At 49.6% G+C, this 20001-nt stretch overlaps 1 protein-coding gene across 1 annotated transcript in view; it reads left to right on the top strand.

Moving 5' to 3' along the window:
- ppm1lb (protein phosphatase, Mg2+/Mn2+ dependent, 1Lb) overlaps positions 1–20001 on the top strand; it is a gene marked incomplete at both ends in the record, with an annotated part of 51722 nt that overhangs the window by 917 nt on the left and 30804 nt on the right. The gene's annotated exons all lie outside the window — the stretch shown is intronic.

Below are 20001 nucleotides of genomic sequence, written 5' to 3'. Positions count from 1 at the left end.
CTCAACAGATGGATGTCTTTTACAAGGGCTTTATGTGTCTCCCAGAGAGAGATAGCATAGCTTATCTCTCTCTGGGTAAAAACAACAGACACGAAGAGAGTGTGTGTGTTTGTGTGTGTCTTTGTCAAGATCATGGGGGGTGGGTGGGGGTTAAGGCTGGCAGGGTAACAACACTGATTGATCCTGATGTCCAGGCAGGCCTGCCTGAACAGTGACCTTGTTTCCCCGGGCTGCAGCTGTGACTGCGGCTGACAGACAGCCCAGTATTGACGCTGCGGAGCAACCCAAAGAAACTCACTGACAAATGCATCCTGACAAGGCTAGCCCTCTCACACTGCCCCCCCCCCCCGCCCGCCCCCTCCTCCTCTCTCTCTCTCTCTCTCTCTCTCTGTGTTAGCTCTTGCCTACCTGCTCAGCGGTTGCCAGTCCCTCCTGTTTTTCCTTGACTTCCTCCTCTCATCCTTCCTTTTTCTCCCTCTTCTTTCCTTTCCTCAGCTCTTGAGCCACCCCTTCTTCCTGCAGCACTCTGGACGGCAAGTCTGTTTATACAACGGCCTCCACAGCTCAGGCCTGATGCATTAACATTTCCTCAGGGTTTGTCTATTCTGGTCTAATTGAGGCCGAAATAAAACATTCTCAAAATAGCTTACTATAGGAGATGGGGGATAACCGTACTTTAGGGTTGATTAAACTGGGGGGTTCAGCTCGCTCTCTTCGACCAAAACTGGTCATTGGACTGTTATTCCTGGTGGCTTGTTTGCGTTCCTCCATGGGAATGGGCTGGTCTTTGAGGCGTGCTGTCCAAGCCCGCGTGCCGCTCATGTGAGAGAGGGAGGCAGATTACAGAGAAGAGAGTGAGAGACAGAAAAGAGAGGATGAAGGAGAGCAGGGCTACGGAGAGTGGGTGTTCAGATTTGCCCCTCTAGGAGAGGAGGGACTTTTTTCTCAATACATGACCACGGGCGGTGTCGTTTTGTGCTCCCGCGGCCTCTTGTGAAGTGTGCGAAGCTGTTGCCAGACAGCTTAGGGATTCTGTGCTCATCCCCCAGCCCGGGGCAGCAGCAGAGCCATGGCGGCAGCAGCAGAGCCATGCTTGGAGACCCACGAGCCATGGAAGACTACCGATCGGCCTGCAAACAACACAGCTCTTTTAGATAAATTGATACGTTTGGTTGTATTTGGTTACAGCTGGTGCTGTCATGCACGGACCCAACGAGTGGCTTCCTTCAACTCCGAAGAGGGAAAACACTAGAATCTGAATCAGATTTTATTTTGCTTATTGGGTTTACGCCTTAGAGGGATTTGCTTTGTCTGTTGGTGCATGACAAAGTGCAAAAACAAGATTGTGACAGTGCAAAGTACAACATTGAAGTGGCAAATCATATACTGTACAATGAGCTCTTTGCACAAGCTCCACTACTTCCTGAAACACTACAGGCATATTTATTTCCTATCCTATACTATTGGATGGAAGTGATTAATCAGATGTGCCGTCACTTCCATCCAATAGTATAGGACAGGAAATAAAAATGCCTGTAGAATTTCAAGAAGTAGTGGAGCTTGTGCAAAGAGCCTATATAATCTACAGAAATGAACCAGATAGTGTCAGTGGTCTCCTTGTTGATGAGGCCAGTTGCATTCGGAAATAAACTGCTTTTGTGAGTTGAGATTTTGGGCTTCCTGATGAACCGCAGTCTCCTGCCAGAGGGGAGTAGTTCAAAGAGTTTATGACCAGGGTGGGAGGGGTCGGCCACAATCCTTCCTGCCCGCCTCAGAGCCCTGGAGGGATGGCAGGTTCGCAGCCGATCAACCTCTAAGCAGAGCAGATGATGCGCTGCGGTCTGGTCTTGTCCTGGGTGGTGGCAGGACGATGGAGGATGTGAGGATGGACTCAATGATGGCGGAGTAGAAGTGTACCATCATTGGCTTTGGCAGGTTGAACTTCTTCAGCTGCCTCAGGAAGTACATCCTCTGTTGGGCCTTTTTGGTGAGGGAGCTGATGTTCGGCTCCCACTTGAGGTACTGAGAGATGATGATGCCCAGGAAGTGGAAGGAGTGCACAGACTCGACTGGGGAGTCACCCAGGGTGACGGGGTGGGGTGGGGCTGGATTCTTTCTGAAGTCCACAACCGTCTCCAAGGTCTTTAGAGCAATCAGCTCCATATCTCCCACCCGTAGGCGGACTCATCCCCATAGATGGATGGACTCTCATCGGAGTCATCCCCAGAGAGATGATTCCGATGAGAGTGGTGTCGTCAGCAAACCTCAGGATCTTGGCTGACTGATGACTGGAGGGGCAGCCATTCGTATATAACTGACTGTTAATCAGTCAGAGCATTCTGCCTCTCCGGTTTAATCGCACTCGGTTACGTAGGGCTGGGTTTAAAAAATCGATTCAAAATGATTCAGAATCGATTCATGAATCCCAAAATCGATCTTTTATTTAATGAATAAATGAAGGAATGAATAGTTCATTAATTCATTCAATGATTCATTCATTCATTCATTTTCGGAAATCAGTATCGATACCCAGCCCTAGTATTGATGTGTTGCATAACTTGGCAGTCATGTAATTAAGGTTACAGCTAAAAAAAAAAACAGGTTTTAGTAACACTAACCGAATTGATATTGAATCGAATCGAATTGAATCGTGATAATCGATTCCAAACATTTGTGAAATTCGACTCGATACCCAGCCCTACTGTTACGGCTGAGTTTCTGGGGTGTAGACGAGATAGGCGAGGGAGAAGCGAGTGCTAGGAAAGGATGAGGTAGAGGGGGGCGCCTGCTGTTGTGGATGAGGGACACGGGACGAGGCCTGACCTTGTCCCTGTGCTGAGCTGGTCGCTGCTCCGGCCGGACTGGAACTAATCAGTTTACCGCTAGACAAGCGGTCGCACAGGCAAGGGGGGAAGTTGAAAAAGTCGCTTAACACACACACACACACACACACACACACACACCATTCAGTGTGAGCAGGCAGCTGACGCCAGTGTACATAGCAGGGGCCCTAGACGAGGGGGCCCCAGGAGTCACTAAGGAGACATGGCCCTCGGAGACATGACTATTTACGGCCTATTCATTCGCAACTCCATTCAGAGAGAAAGGGAGGGGGGGAGAGAAAAGGGCAAATAGAGGTGGCACCAGCGACACAGGCCAGGAGCTCCAGCCCCCCACGCTCTCCTCACTCCCACCCCTCACCAAACCTAGCCCACAGAGAGCCAGGCCTGAAAGGGACAAAGGGAAGCAAAGAAGTGCCTCTCTCTGGAGGTTCGGACTACCGCCGGGGAGCTTTATTTGAGCGTCCACTCCCCCCCTCACCCACCGTAGTCCCTGTCCTCTGCCAGCGGGGCAGGCTGGTGGATGTGGGGGGTATTTTTAGACAGGTGTGGGGGGGAGGGGGGTGGCAGAAGAGGTGAGGGCAGGGGGTGTTGAATTATTGAACAGCCGGGAGAGATGCCACACTGTGCTCCGCTGTGGCTGAGAATCTTTTGTGGGGCTACACGCGCGCACACGCACAGTCAGTCACACACACACTCACTCACACGCACACACAGTCAGTCACACACATACACACACATACATAAATAATGACACACAAGCACGAACTGCACCTGCAGACAAATAGATCCAGAAATGTCCTGTATTGCCAAGGTAAATCAAGACTAGTATTAGAGGTGCAATAAAACAAGCCTGCTGGAGTCCTGGAAAGAGTTGCTGGGGGGGAAACTAGACTCATGTGGTCTCAGTGGAGGTTTTCCTGCGCGAGACATAAACGACTTGTGTCAGAAAAAAAATCTTGTCAAGCCTCCGAATTTACAGTTCCACTCCCTGGTTCCATTGATCAAACATTCCATGACAGTCCTCCAGCTGAGCTAGGAAACCAAGCCAGGCCGCTGGGGAGAAATTATGAAAAGGTCAAAAAGCTTTGAAGAGAACCTTCCAGACCAACTCAGCCGAGCGTGTTTGCCCCTCCAGAACATCACCTCCTGCTCTCTCCCCTCTCTCTGCTCCCCGGGCCTTCTTCACATCAAGGCATGGCTGAAATGCTAAGGGACGGATTTTGGCCAAGAGCAACAAAAGTGGGTCCAGGAAGCACGGGGGCCTAGCACAGAGGGAACTGATGACTGAGGGAGACTTTGAGTGGGATGACTTGAGTCTCCTCCTGCATTGTGATGTTGATTTAGATGTAATTTCCTTTTCGGAGCTATAGAGCCATTTCCTGTCATCGCCGTTCCCTCGCCGTTGGCTCGGTGGCGTGAACAAGGTGTCTGGTCCAGATAAGCGTTGGCATTTAACGTCCCCTGGCAGCATCGTGTCGCGCTGCCCCTCCGAGAGATAGTGCTGGCCTGTAGCTCCCTCGCCCACCACACACACACACTCGTCCATAAAGGCTCAATCAGGAGAACGGAATGAGCATGCTAGTATAATATTGCAGACACACACTTGAAGCAGTCCTCTAGTGCAGCTCTGCAATTAGCCACATTCCGATTTCTCTTCAGTGTGTGGGGGCTCAACAGGGATTCAGGGAGCTGGAAATCGAAACTGCGCACGCACACACACACACACACGCATAAATCTAGCAAGCTGCTCTGCATCTGGAGCCTGACATTCACACACGCAGGAGACAGCTGTCCACAAACACATCCAGTCGTGCATCCAGATGCCAGAAGACCCGCACGCAGCCAAAGAGCAGCCAGCCCGAAACATCCTGTACAGTCCAGCGGACGGGGAAGGTTCCTAGCTGTTGTGAGCTCATTCGGAGATGGGCTTGCTTGACAGCAACGCTATTGAAATCTCTTCACCGGTCAGCTCGTTGGACCGCTGGCTGTAATGACCGAAGAGCGCAGGGAGGGAGGGAGGGAGGGAGGGATGAAAGCAGGTCAGCTCATTTTCGAGGGTTCAGCAATCACACCGCCGATGATAGGCCTCCCCCTGTGATGCACTTCACAGCCTAGAGACACGCTCCCTCTCTCGCTCTCTCTCGCTCTCTCTGTCTTTCTCTGACACACACACACACACACAGAAACAGACGCAAGCTGTGCCCTTTCCATTGCCACACACCTTAATTGTGAGTGTGTGTGGCGGAAGGCTGTTGGTGTTGGTCTCAGTGTCTGTACCGGTGTTGGTCTCTGTGTCTGTAGCGGTGTTGGTCTCTGTGTCTGTAGCGGTGTTGGTCTCTATGTCTGTAGCGGTGTTGGTCTCAGTGTCTCTAGCGGTGTTGGTCTCTATGTCTGTAGCGGTGTTGGTCTCTGTGTCTCTAGCGGTGTTGGTCTCTGTGTCTGTAGCGGTGTTGATCTAAGTGTCTGTAGTGGTGTTGGTCTCTTGTGTCTGTAGCGGTGTTGGTCCCTGTGTCTGTACCGGTGTTGGTCCCTTGTGTCTGTAGCAGTGTTGGTCTCTATGTCTGTAGCGGTGTTGGTCTCTATGTCTGTACCGGTGTTGGTCCCTTGTGTCTGTAGCAGTGTTGGTCTCTATGTCTGTAGCGGTGTTGGTCTCTATGTCTGTAGCGGTGTTGGTCTCTATGTCTGTAGCGGTGTTGGTCTCAGTGTCTCTAGCGGTGTTGGTCTCTGTGTCTGTAGCGGTGTTGGTCTCTGTGTCTCTAGGCCACCACCTGTTTGCTCTGCCTGCTGATTAGAAGGCAGTAATGCTGCTCAGCTGACTAGCCTGCTGGTCTGTATCTCGCACACCACTCACTCTCACAGACGACATGAACACACTTGTTTACATAAGGATCGTGGTGTGTGCTCATTGAGTGCGTGTGTGCGCATGTGTGTGTGTGCGTTTGCACTGTGTGCATGTGTTGTGGGTTTCTCTATACGTCTGGCCATTTGCTGTCTTGGCAGTGGGGAGAGCAGCAGAACAACACTGGCAGAGATGGGCTGGAGAGCTGCAGCTGCTGTCTGAGTGTGTGTCACTGATGAATGTGTGTGTGTGTGTGTATGTGTGTGTGTGTGTGTGTGTGTGTGAGTCCCACTCCCAGCTGCCACCGCTCCTCTCACCTCATTGGCCGACTGACTTTATGGCCGGCTGCAGAGGTAATGTATGCTCGACAGGTGCATTTTTGGGGATCCTCTTTGGTATTGTGTGTGTGTGTGTAAGCGTGTAGGTGTGTTGGTTGGTCAGACGCGAGGAATGCAGCTGATATGAGTTTGCTGATGGGAGCAAATGGTTTCTATCCCCAGCCTGGCCTCCACAGCATACTGTAACATACACACACACACACACACAGCCACAGTGGGCCTATTCTGTATATCGTCTGTTTAGTGGGGGGCTTCCAAGGCAAAAGGAGAAGATGGCTCTCTATGACTTTGTGTTATGTGAGTGTATATATCCTACGTGCTTCATCTTGATGGAAATGTTTTGCTTCAAGGTACCATCTGTGTGTGTGTGTGTGTGTGTGTGTGTGTGTGTGTACGCACGTGCAAGTGTGTGTGTAGTGTGTATGCGCGTCTGTGTGTGTATGTGTGCATGTGTGTGTGTGTCTGTGCGTGCGAGTGTGTATGTGTGTATTTGTGTGTGAGCGTCTGTGTGTGTGTGTGCGTGTGAGCATGTGCTTATGTGTGTGTGTGTGTGTGTGCGCGTCTGTGTGTGTGTGCGTGTGAGCATGTGCTTATGTGTGTGTGTGTGTGTGTGTGTGTGTGTGCGTGTGAGCATGTGCTTATGTGTGTGTGTGTGTGTGTGCGTGCGTGTGAGCATGTGCTTATGTGTGTGTGGGGGTGCTGGATCTTTGCCATGTACTTCTGATTAAGGTCCTCTGAGATTTATGACCCCAACAGCATTTTTTTTTCCCATTCTCTCCTTTCTTCCATTTCCTCCTCCTTCTTTTCGAGCAGTTTGTCAGATGGAGGCGGGGCAGGATGGAGGTGTGTGCGTGTGTGTGTGTGTGTGTGTGCAGTGAGATAAAGTAGTGAGTTTAGGGAATACTGCTTAGAGAACAAGGGAGAGAAAGGAGGAAGCTGGAGAATGGGAGGAGAGAGTTTGAACGAGATCAACGCTGTGCTTTTAGCAGGCAAACGAAAATACTTAGCAATTTATGCCAATCGACCCCAATAAAAATACAATAATCAGAAAATTGGATTGGATTGGATTCTGTTGGATATCTGGTTACCTGTAGGCCTCTCTCCAGTTCTGCGTCATCTCACAGAGGGATCTTCTGCTGAAGAACATCTTTTCCTGGCCTGTGTCTGTGTGTGATGAGGTTCTCGTAGGGGTGGAGGGCCTGTGTCTGTGTGTGATGAGGTTCTCGTAGGGGTGGAGGGCCTGTGTCTGTGTGTGATGAGGTTCTCGTAGGGGTGGAGGGCCTGTGTCTGAGTAGTGTGACTCACCGGACGTAGGTTTTGGAGATAAGCCTTGTCATTGGGCAACAGGCCAGACGGAGGGCCCGCCTGCGAGCGCCTGGTGGCCGGGCTTACCATGGAGCCCGGCCGGCCCAGCCCGAACAAGCAACGTGGCAACACCATCTCATGCTCCATCGTCCCGTGGACCCACCAACCGCGGGAGGAATTGTCGGGTCGGGTGCGCTGCCAACTAGGTGGCGGTGAAGGCGGGGGGCACCGACGGATCGGACCCGGGCGGCAAAGGCTGGCTCTGGGGACATGGAACGTAACCTCGCTGGGGGGGAAAAAGCCGGAGCTTGTGAGGGAGGTGGAGCGATACCAATTACACCTGGTGGGGCTAACCTCCAGGCACAGCAGCGGCGCCGGAACCAAACTCCTGGATAGGGGTTGGACCCTGTTCTTCTCCGGAGTTGCTCACGGTATGAGGCGTAAGGCGTGCTAGCCCCCAGCTGAGCGCCTCTGTGCTGGAGTTCACCCCAATGGATGAGAGGGTCGCCTCCCTGCGCCTTAGGACTGTGGGGGGGGGGGACTCTGACTGTGGTTTGTGCTTATGCACCGAACAGCAGTTCAGAGTACTCTGCCTTCCTGCAGACCCTAAGTGGAGTCCTATTTGGGGCTCCTGCAGGGGACTCCACTGTCCTATTGGGGGACTTCAATGCACACGTAGGCAATGATGGAGAAACTTGGAGGGGCATGATTGGGAGGCATGGCCACCACGATCTGAACCCGAGTGGTGTTTTGTTGTTGGACTTCTGTGCTAGTCACGGTTTGTCCATAACAAACACCATGTTCGAACACAAGGATGCCCACAAGTACACCTGGCATCAGAACACCTTAGGCCAAAGGTTGATGATCGATTTCGTTATCGTATCATCTGATCTGAGGCCATGTGTTTTGGACACTCGGGTAAAGAGAGGGGCAGAGCTGTCCACTGATCACCATCTGGTGGTGAGCTGGTTTCGATGGCGGGGGAAGCTTCTGGACAGACCTGGAAAACCCAAGTGTGTAGTGAGGGTGAATTGGGAACATCTGGAGGAAGAGCCTGTCCAGAGAGATTTCAATTGCCACCTCCGGCGGAGCTTCTCAGGCATCCCTGTGGAGGTTGGGGACATCGAGCATGAGTGGTCGGTGTTCAAAGCCTCCATTGCTGAAGCTGCAGCTGGGAGCTGTGGCCTGAGGGCCATAGGTACCTCAAGGGGCGGTAACCCTCAGACACCGTGGTGGACAACGGTGGTCAGGGAAGCCGTCCGACTGAAGAAGGAGGCCTTCTGGGATATGTTAGCCCGGGAGACCCCAGAAGCAGTTGCAGGGTATCGACTGGCCCGGAGGGCTGCGGCTTCGGCCGTGACCAAGGCAAAGCAGCGGGTGTGGGAGGAGTTCAGAGAAACCATGGAGAAGGACTTTCGGTCGGCACCAAAGTGTTTCTGGAAGACCATCAGACACCTCAGGAAGGGAAAGCAGGGGACCTTCCAAGCTGTATACAGCAAGGAGGGGACACTGCTGACCTCAACTGAGGAGGTTGTTGAGCGTTGGAAAGAGCACTTTGAGGAACTCCTGAACCCAACTAATCCACCCTCTACGATCAAGGCAGAGCCGGAAGATGATGGGGGGTCGTCAATTTCCTTGGAGGAGGTCACTGAGGTAGTCAAACAACTCCACAGTGGCAAAGCCACTTTACAAAGCCACTGGCAAAGCCACTGTAAAGCATCACATTACTCAGCCTCCCAGGGAAAATTTACTCCAAGGTGCTGGAAAGGAGGGTCCGGCCGATAGTCGAACCTCAGATCGAAGAGGAACAATGTGGATTTTGTCCTGGTCGTGGAACCACCGACCAGCTCTTCACTCCCGCGAGGATCTTGGAGGGGGCTTTGGAGTTTGCCCAACCTGTCTACATGTGTTTTGTGGACTTGGAGAAGGCTTACGACCGGGTCCCTCGAGAGGTCTTGTGGAGGGTTATGCGGGAGTATGGGGTGAGGGGGTCCCTACTTAGGGCCATCCAATCCCTGTACACCCAGAGCGAGAGCTGTGTCCGGGTCCTCGGCAGTAAGTCGTCTTCCTTTCCGGTGGGGGTTGGCCTCTGCCAGGGCTGCGCTTTGTCACCAATCCTGTTTGTGATTTTCATGGACAGAATATCGAGGCGTAGCCGTGGGGAGGTGGGTTTGCAGTTTGGTGAGCTGGGGATCGCGTCACTGCTATTTGCAGATGATGTGGTCCTGATGGCATCATCTGCCTGCGACCTCCAGCATTCTCTGGATAGGTTCGCAACTGAGTGTGAAGCGGCTGGGATGAGAATCAGCACTTCTAAATCTGAGGCCATGGTTCTCAGCAGGAAACCGGGGGCCTGTCCGCTCCGAGTAGGAAATGAGTCCTTACCCCAAGTGAAGGAGTTCAAGTATCTGGGGGTCTGCTTCACGAGTGAGGGAACCATGGAGAGGGAGTTTGGCCGGAGAATCGGAGCAGCTGGTGTGGTTCTGCAGTCGCTTTCCCGCATTGTTGTGACGAAAAGAGAGCTGAGCCAAAAGGCAAAGCTCTCGATCTACCGGTCTATCTTCGTCCCCACCCTCACCTATGGTCATGAAGGATGGGTCATAACCGAAAGAATGAGATCACGGATACAAGCGGCCGAAATGAGTTTTCTCCGGAGGGTGGCTGGGGTCTCCCTGAGAGATCGGGTGAGAAGTTCAGTCATCCGGGAGAGACTTAGAGTAGAGCCGCTGCTCCTTTGCGTCGAAAGGAGCCAGTTGAGGTGGTTCGGGCATCTAGTGAGGATGCCTCCTGGGCGCCTCCCTAGGGAGGTGTTCCAGGCATGTCTGGCTGGGAGGAGGCCGCGGGGTAGACCCAGGACTAGGTGGCGGGACTACATCTCTGCACTGGCCTGTGAGCGGCTAAAGATTCCCCAGGCAGAGCTGGTTGATGCTGCTAGGGAAAGGGATGTCTGGGGCCCCCTGCTGGAGCTGCTGCCTCCGCGACCCGACCCCGGATAAGCGGATGAAGATGGATGGATGGACCAATCAGATTTAATTCAGACTCCTCCCCTTCTGCTATCCGTTTTCAAAGTCAAAAACAAAGTTCAAACCTCTGAGCTCCACCCAAGACGATTGGTATTGGTTTAAAGAAATACCCATCTCCAAATGGGTAATGAGTTCTAGAACTTTCTCCAGCGCTGGTACAGTGTAAACGAAGTGTGGAGGTAGATCTGACAATGTGAGACTAGTGTCTGAGTAATCAGGTTCTGTAGGGTAGAAGGTCTGTGTTTGAGTATTCAGGTTCTGTAGGGTAAAAGGTCTGTGTTTGAGTATTCAGGTTCTAGTAGGATAGAGGGTCTGTGTTTAAGTATTCAGGTTCTAGTAGGGTAGAGGGACTCTGTTTGAGTATTCAGGTTCTAGTAGGGTAGAGGGACTCTGTTTGAGTATTCAGGTTCTAGTAGGGTAGAGGGTCTCTGTTTGAGTATTCAGGTTCTAGTAGGGTAGAGGGACTCTGTTTGAGTATTCAGGTTCTAGTAGGGTAGAGGGTCTCTGTTTGAGTATTCAGGTTCTAGTAGGGTAGAGGGTCTCTGAGTAGTCTCGCATAGACAGACCTTTCTTCACACTTTGTTTTGTGCTGTTCCAGCGCTGGAGAAGGGTATTCTGATATAGAGGGAAAAAAACCTCTTTAAACAAATCACAATCGTCTTGGCCGGTGCTAAGCTTGTTTGTTTTTTTAACGGTGCTGTTGCAAAATAGTGTCGAGGAATGAATCTGATTGACGCCACTGGAATTGAGCGACACAAATGAGAGGCTTATCTCAAAAACCTCCATCTGTTGACTAGTGTCTGAGTAATCAGGTTCTGGTAGGGGGGAGGGTCTGTGCTTGAGTGTGACCAGGTTCTGGTCGGGGTGGAGGGTTTGAAAGAAGACTGAGTTGGGGGATTGATTAGAGTTTGTAGACTTTTATTTTGAAATGGCAAATGCCAGCGGTCAACGACAGTAAGGAGATCATCCACACTAAGAATCTCTCTAATCCCAGACTCCAGGGAGGACAGGGGAGATTAGAATGACACTAATCTAATCCCATCCCAATTGAGAGATGGGGGCTATACTATCAGTTTAGATCATTTTCTCTGTTTTTCTCTCTCTGTAGCTTCTCTCTCACTCTTCATTTATTCTTCATTGTCTATCTTTCCATTCCTGTTGCTGTGTGTGTTTGTGTGTGTGTGTGTGTGTGTGTGCGCGGTGCCTGCGTGTGTAATGAGCTTATCCAGCGGCTGTTGGCTAGGCTTAGAGATGCACTTAGTGGGCTTACTGGAGGAGAGAAGAGGAGGAGGAAGGAGAGCTGGAAGAGGGGAGGAGAGGAGAAGCCAGGCGTAGTGCAAAGCAAGATAGGAAAAGAAAATAAATCAGATATGAGAGAAAGGATGGAGAGGAGGAGGAGAGGAGGAGTGGAGGCAGAGACGGTGAGGAGGAGGAACAGAGAGGAGCATCAGAGGGGTCCAGGTTATGAATGTATGAGGAAGGTTGGACACACCATTACCAGAATCAAAGAAGATCTGAGGAGCGTGTGTGTGTGTGTGTGTGTGGTTAAACGTGCAGTGAATCAAACATTGAAGGGCTTAATGTCCTAGTCATTGATGCGCTTGTATGAGAAAGAACATTCACGCCTCATAAAGGTTTATTATTGAAGATGCTTACACACAGTCACAGAGACACATTCAGGCAATTGTGTGTGTGTGTGTGTGTGTGTGTGTGTGTGTGTGTGTGTGTGTGTGTGTGTGTGTGTGTGTGTGTGTGTGCGTGCGTGTGTGTGCGTGCATGTGTGTGCGTATACTGTATGTGTGTGTGTGTTTGTGTGTGTGCCTGTGTGTGTGTGTGTGTGTTACGGCCTCCCAGGGAGAGTAGTAGTAGTAGTAGTAGTAGAAACTTTATTAAAGAGCTCGGAGGTCCATATAAAAACAAAAAAACAGACATAACAACAGACATACATTAATCAATCAATATGCACATATAGTCTAAAACGCCAATGGTTCCACAGTCTGGATGTGAACCTGACCGCACTCAGTGCAGGGTTAGTTAGGGCTACGATAATACAATTTTTTTGAATCAGACAGTCTAACACATACATCTGTACATTAAGGTTCCGTAACACAGCAGCACAGGTGGGTACACAGACACTGACAAACATTTGGCTTGCGCTGCTACTGCGCAGTACCTTCAGCAGTAGCCTCATGCAGTCATTATAGGCCACTGTTAGTTTCCGCATACTGCGCTATACAAATAAAGCTTTGATTGATTGATTGATACTACACTTCCTGTAGCGGCGCCACAGGTGGGCAGTGTACATAGGAGCGCAATAAGATCTAAACAGTGTGGTCTTCACAGCTACTGAGCACATACTGACTTTACAAAGTAACATGTTTGCTTATGCATACAGCATTCGACATTGTCTGCTAATATCCTTATCATCAGATAGATCACTTGATATGTAATGCCCCCAATATTTTATCTCATCACAAACCTTTAGGACAGAGCCAGACAGTAAGAAGTCAGGAAACAATTGCTTTTTATCCTCCCTACTTCTGACGATCATGATATTACTTTTGCTGGCATTGTATTTAATATCAAACTCAGAGCCATATTGTGAACAGACCCTCAGTAGCTGTTGGAGCCCAGCACTATAAGGACTAAAGACCACCACATCATCAGCATACATAAGGTGGTTCACTACCGAGTTCCCCACCCAGCAACCTATTCCACAGCCATTCAACCGTACAGATAAATCATCCATATATATATTAAATAGAGAAGGGGACAAGATGCTGCCCTGCCTGACCCCTTTGCTCACATTGAATGGAGCAGACAGAGAGTTACCTCATTTGACACGCATTTGCTGGTTAGCGTACCAGAAAGCTAAGATTCTCACTAGTGACTTGGACCCCTCTCTGGTGAAGTTTATCAAACTGACATGATTAATGCGGTCAAAGCCTTTTGAGGCATCAATAAAACACATAAAGATTGTGGAGTTTTGCCCATTGTATAAATCTAAAATCTAATTTAAAGCTAAAATCAGTGCCATGATTTGGTTTGAAGCCAAACTGGTTGTCAGAGGTCAGAATGAACTGCTCAAGTCTATCCAGGACCTTAGATAAAATACTGGCCAAAGCTATAGGCCGTAGTTCTCTGAGCTGTTTATTTTGCCAGCTTTATCTTTGATGAATGGCACTAGTAAAACAGATAAAATAGAATCAGGTGGAATACCATGGACCAAGGGCGTAGGTTTGATTTGAACTTTGGTACACTGGTACACTGGGTTGTTGTTGTTTCACGTAGTTTGGATTGAATCTGGGTGGTGGCCGAATCAGATTAATGTGACAACGAATGAAAAGGTTTATCCACAAAACCTACATCTGTTTAGTCAGACTATAATCTCACCTGTAACCCTGATGCATCTCCTGCCTCTCCTGATCCTGCCTTTCTGCTGCTTTGACCCAAAAAAATTCTAATGTCCATTTTTGTCTTCTTTTTTTCTGGTGGCATTTTGCCCTCCACTCACCATCTATCATAAAAGGGAAATGATTGACAATATACTTGCAGACATGAAACACTCTTTTTTGTGTAGTCTACAGCCTATTCTGTGTAGCATATGAAATATGAACATAATTACGCTGGACTTGGACTATTGAACTGAATTGCATAAACAATCCAGACGTCTACGTCTCGTTTGTTTAGCCTACTATGCAATTCAGTGGGCGAGTGAATCTAGCTAGTCATTGCTCAAACCTAGGAGTTTGCAACGGTTATACCGAAACTGATTTATTACTAGCTAAAGACAACTGTTATGACAACATTACAGCACCTTATCTCTGCCTCAGCAAACATTACGAGACCTAACGTTATAGCTAATAGCTACAGTAGCTAGCTCTGACTAGCTGCACCACCAGCTAGCACTAACATTACAATTTACATAGGCATTTAGTAGGATGCAAACAAAACTATTATCATTGATACAACTCTGTATAGAAAAATAATTGTTGGTCATTTAATTCCCTATTGTTCAATAATTTCAATCTTACTTGCTGCCTAATCAAAATTCCCGCTGTTGCCACAGTCGATGCTCAATGTGCTGTGAGCTGCGCACTGAGCTCGCGAGGCAGGCACTCGCTGGGTCACAGAGGCGAGGGAGGGAGGTGGGAAAAATAGGCTACTGTACATTGTTGATTGGATAGCTTGCTGAGCGCAGCTGTCAACCAGGCCTTAATTCCCAACCGTTTTGCTTTCGCAAGTTGTGAATGGTAATTAAAAACTACGCCTATGCCATGGACAAGGAAACCAGTAAAGCAAATAGAAAGCAAAAGATAAAACTTACTACCTGAATATTTAAGATGTTCAGCAGTTATTTTATCCAAACCACATCCCTTATTGTCTGCTAGCTGCATAACTGCATCGTGGAATTGTGGGGTCACAGTCAAATGTCATTATTTTAAATGATGCCCACTGAGAAAGACACAATTGAACAGCTCACAATAATGTTTCTGCCACAGCTGTGATATTTCCTCAGAACCATTAACTCCATCTATATTTGATGGCAAAGATGTTTTACAGTTGTTCATGACTCTGATTTCATTCCAGAAATCTTTAGGGCTATTGCTTTGCAGCTTTTTTGCAAGTGAGTCGGATCTCATTGTATTTTCATCCCTTCTGATAAAACGAAGAGCATATTTGAAGTTGGCATTAGCTTGTTTCTTATATTCAAATACAGGCCCATATTTTTGTCTTCCTGACTCAACCCATGCTATGAAAGCCCTTCTAGCCTCTGCATGGAGCTCTTTTACATATTCATTCCAGCCTGGCTTCCCTTTGTTCATAGCTGTCTTATGTTTGTACAGCGACTTGCTAGAGGTCAGTAGGGCCTCCACAATAGAGTCATACAGAGAGCACAAGTCAAGACCATGTTGCATATTTTTACAGTTGATATCAGAGCATACAGCAGCTACTTTGGGTAAGACCCTAACAAGGTGTTGGTCCTGAGACTGTAATCATGTAACTCATCCTCAGTCAAGTTAGACCAGTCAATTTTCCCTGTACACATGTTATTGTCCATAGACGACAGAGTAGGTAGATTGTCCACATTGACCAGAAGGGAAAAGGGAATGCGATCCGTAGTGGCAAACTCATACTGAACCCTCATGGTCTCTAAGGACTCATGTGCATCAGCCGGGCATAAGCAGTGATCTAGCCATGAGGTCGTATGCCACGCCTCACTGATGGAAGTGTAACTGTTTTCCGGCAGAAGCATCTTGCTGGATAGGATCAAGCCACTGTCACAACAGAACTGCATCAAATGGTTAGCAAATAAAGAATTGACATCAGAAACATCTGCATTCAGGGGGGCGGCTGTAGCTCAGTTGGTAGAGCGGGTCGTTCAGTGATCGAAGGGTCAGTGGTTCGAATCCCAGCTCCGACTGTCCACATGTCCAAGTGTCCTTGAGCAAGACACCTAACCCCAAATTGCTCCCAATGAGCAGGTTAGCACCTTGCATGGCAGCTACCGCCATTGGTGTGTGAATGTGTGTGTGAATGGGTGAATGAGAGGCCATTGTAAAGCGCTTTGAGTGCCGCTAAGGTGGAAAAGCACTATATAAGTGCAGTCCATTTACCATTTACCCACTACATAAATGCAAGTGGAAGCATTGTCCTGGATAAAAGACATGATGTAAGCCAGTCTGTTGAGATATTCATCTTCATTTTGGGGACGTTCATTAGGTGTATAAATGTTCAGAATAATGCATTTTTTATCACTGCAGTTGAATTATATTCCTATAGCCCAGTCAACACCCAGTCTAACCATGTTGACCAGCTGGTCATACTTCTTATTCCATAGGATGGCAACACTGCCTGGGATCCTGCCATGTACTATTTTCTCACTCAAGTCAGTAGTAGATTCCCCTGCCACATAAAAGTCTTTATGTAGGGAGTTTAGTCTTTCCAGGTCCTACTTAGGCAGAAAGGTCTCTTGAACACACAGTACGTCACAAGACTCCAAGAGTTGATCAACCACAACATGGCGTGATTTGTCATTTGCACTATGGCCAACTCGCAACCCTCGCGCATTAAAAGACTGTGATGTGAAAATGTGAATATTCATTTAAAATAGCTTGTCCTGGGCGCTAGCCTGGCTGCTCCCTTGTGAAGCTACAGGTGTGTTGACAGGTCGCTGCTGCTGCAGATCAGCCCCGCCCCCTTCTGATCCGTGGGCCGCGCTGTCATTGTTGACTATGGGTCTACGAGCTTCAAAATACTGACGGACATAAATCCCAGCCGGCCAGAGCTGTGGATCGTACATATCAGCAACCTCGTTGTATTCTGCAGTGACATGAAATGAGCTGAATCTGTTACGGGTCGTCTCAATCTTCCAACACGTCACTGTTTTGTCTAATTTCTCAGTTAGATAAGAGCAAAGAGTGTCTGCTTCAAGAGTTGGCGAGAATCTAGTCGTAAACACACTCACCAGCTTTGTTTTAATCACTGGGATGTTGTTCTCCGTGCCAGTGCCAATTATTCCCGTTTTCTTCTGTTCTCTTTTCAAACAAGTCTGAATACCCGGCTGCAGGGGTGCGATCAGAGGCTTCCCATGTTTAGGTTTGCCTCTCTCCGCAATTCTGGTCCACGCTGGGGATTGCGACTGTGGGCTCACCCTCGTAGTCGCACTTGGTGACTGGAGAGCCGCTGGTCTTTGCTTTTCTCCCTCCCGAGACGTGCCATCAGACCCAAGGGCACAGCCAGGTGATCCTCGGAGCTTCTCCATTGCTGTCATCTGGCGATCCGGCAGTAGCCGCCTCCAGGTTCTCACTCACGCCTCCTGCGCTTCCAGGGCCCCTTTCAGGCTGGAGACTTCCTGGCTTAGCCGCTCCATTCTGCTGAGCAGCGCTGAGACATCCATATTGCCAAATCTGACCGGTGGAAGTTCATCCAGGTAGTGTGATACAAACCTGGGGATGTTTTCCCCACACTCATTGAGTACTTTCGGGCATGCTTTGATATTGTTTGCATCCTTCTGGGGGCCTTTGTGTGTGATACAGTGTTGCGTTGTCTGGCAAAATTCAAACAAAAGTCGCTTGGATCCTTCGATCCATTTCTCCTTGGATTATTCGATCAGAGGAGACATTTTTTGAGGCTAGTAGAACAATCTCGTTGTGGGATAGTGTTCTCATTTTGACGGCTATAAAGTTCAAAAGCTCGTCCTCCACTATAACTTTCCCATCAGCAGTTTTTTTCTTTAGTTTTGTTCAGGTTTGAACCAATCCAAAGCAGTAGGCAGTTTGTCCGAGGCTGTTCTTGCCTAGCCTGGTAAACCAGAGATTCATTGCGAAAAACAATTTCACAAGTCACCCAGAACGATATGAGTTTTCCCAGACAATGGGGCACCAATCACCAATCACTCAGTTTCTGGTCTAGAGCCCGCTGGCATCCTGTCACACAAATGTCAAATCGAGTAGCCTAGTCTCGCCAGTCGCTATGAATTAGAATAAAACATGGACATACCAAATGTAGTAGAGTATTCCAGAAGAATTTGTTGCTGCATCACAACGTCGGTTTATGGGTAGGCCTGTTTTTGGACAGTATCCGCATAGACAGGAAACCACAACAGCAAAGCAAATAGGCCCCAGGTGGCATTTTAACTGCTGTTCCGCCCCCAGTCCCTTATTGGTTCCCGTAGATAATACGAAATTCAGTCCGCTAGTAGTAGAACAGTAATGACAGCTCCTGAAGCAATGAGCAGTAACGTTATACGTAAGTGCAGTTATTGCAGAAATAGACAACAATTAAAGAAGAACAACAGCATGCACTAGCGGAGTTTCTCAGCAGAAAAGACGTTTTCACCATTCTTCCGACTGGACTTGGCAAAAGTTTATCTATGTTTTGTTACGCTGATTGGCTGAAGGAATTCATCTGTCAAGTACTCCCATCCACTCAGATCATTCTGGGCGGCTGGAAGTCCAGACTTATCGTGAAAACGTTTATTTTGTCTGGTTTACCAGGGTAGTTGTCGCTGCCGTTCTAGCAACTATCTTGAATGTAGAAATCTCAAGACGATTGGTCGGCAGGCATCTCCAATTGTCTGATATTGCAAGGCTACTTTTTTCCTGCTCTGTCCGCTACTGTCTGTTTTGATCTTTTACCTCCCACCCAGTTCTCCCTCTCTCTCTCTCTCTCTCTCTCTGTTTCTCCTTCCTCCCTCCCTCCTCTAGCCTCTCCCTCTGTCCTTCTCTCATCACCCTGCTCCACTCTCCTCCCTCCCTCTACCTCTCCCCTCTCTCTCTCTTTCCCCTTCCTTTCTCCCTCCACTCCTCCCTCTCCTTCTCTCACCGGCTGGCTGTCACTCTCCGTCCTCCCTCCACCTCTCCCACTCTCTGCCCCCTTCCTCCACTGCCTTGTTCCCTCTCTCCTTTCTCTCCCCACCTCTTCCCTCTCTCTCTGTCCTTGTCTCATCACCCCACTCCCGCTCTCCATCCTCCCTCCACCCCTCTCTCTCCCCTCTCTCTCTCCCCTCCTCCCCTCTCTCTCTCCCCTCCACCCCTCTCTCTCCCCTCCCTTTCTCCCCTCCACCCCTCTCTCTCCCCTCTCTCCATCCCCCCTCCACCCCTCTCTCTCTCCCCTCTCTCTCTCCCCTCCACCCCTCTCTCTCCCCTCTCTCCATCCCCCCTCCACCCCTCTCTCTCTCCCCTCTCTCCATCCTCCCTCCCCCCCTCTCTCTCCCCTCCACCCCTCTCTCTCTCCCATCCACCCCTCTCCCCTCTCTCCATCCCCCCTCCACCCCCTCTCTCTCCCCTCCACCCCTCTCTCTCCCCTCCACCCTCTCTCCCCTCTCTCCATCCCCCCTCCACCCCCTCTCTCTCCCCTCTCTCCATCCCCCTCCACCCCTCTCTGTCTCCGCTCTCTCCATCCCCTCTCTCTCCCCTCTCTCTCTCCCCTCCACCCTTCTCTCTCTCCTCTCTCGCCATCCTCTCTCCACCCCCTCCCTCTCTCTCTCCCCTCTCTCCATCCCCCCTCCTCTCCTCCCTCTCTCCTTCTCTCACCAAGCCACTGTCACTCTTCCTCCTCCCTACAGCTCTGCCATTTTTCTGTCCTCAAGAAATTAAACACCTTGAGTGTCCCTTAGAGACTGTTGCCAGTGGAGCCGTGTGGGCGTGCACGTGCGTGTGGGTGTGTGTTTGTTTGTGTGCGTGCGCACGTGCACGGATGATGCGTGTTACAGGAATTAAACACCGCGAAGGACACAGACACCTCCTGCTGTATGCATCCCCTATTGGTCCACTCGGAGAGCCAGCACTTTATATGGCCCTCGCTGGGAACGAGCCCTAACCCTCGACACGCCCCCCCCCCCTCCCCCAGGATTAGCTCCTCCTCCCCGAATCCTAACCTTTCAGAGGGTAACACTACACTGACCAGGGATCAGCGACAGTAATAGCGCCATCTTCACCGTGATCTCTGGACGATTGGTTGAGCCAAGGTCATAGGCTGTATGTGTGTCGGCTGTGGGACATCAGAGCGAAGTGTGCGGCTGTGTGCGTGTGTGTGTGTGTGTGTGTGTGTGTGTGTATTATTAATATACTGTATACACCTTGGTGTTTTGCCGTACTCCAGCAGTTCTCATATTATTATCCGCTCTCCACAGGTTTGGAGCATTAATG

The sequence above is a fragment of the Borostomias antarcticus genome (genome assembly GCF_949987555.1).
Source record: "Borostomias antarcticus genome assembly, chromosome: 1".
Lineage (NCBI taxonomy): Eukaryota > Metazoa > Chordata > Actinopteri > Stomiiformes > Stomiidae > Borostomias > Borostomias antarcticus.
The sequence above is the reverse complement of the archived record's forward strand: the minus strand, read 5'-3'. Positions and strand labels throughout refer to the sequence as shown.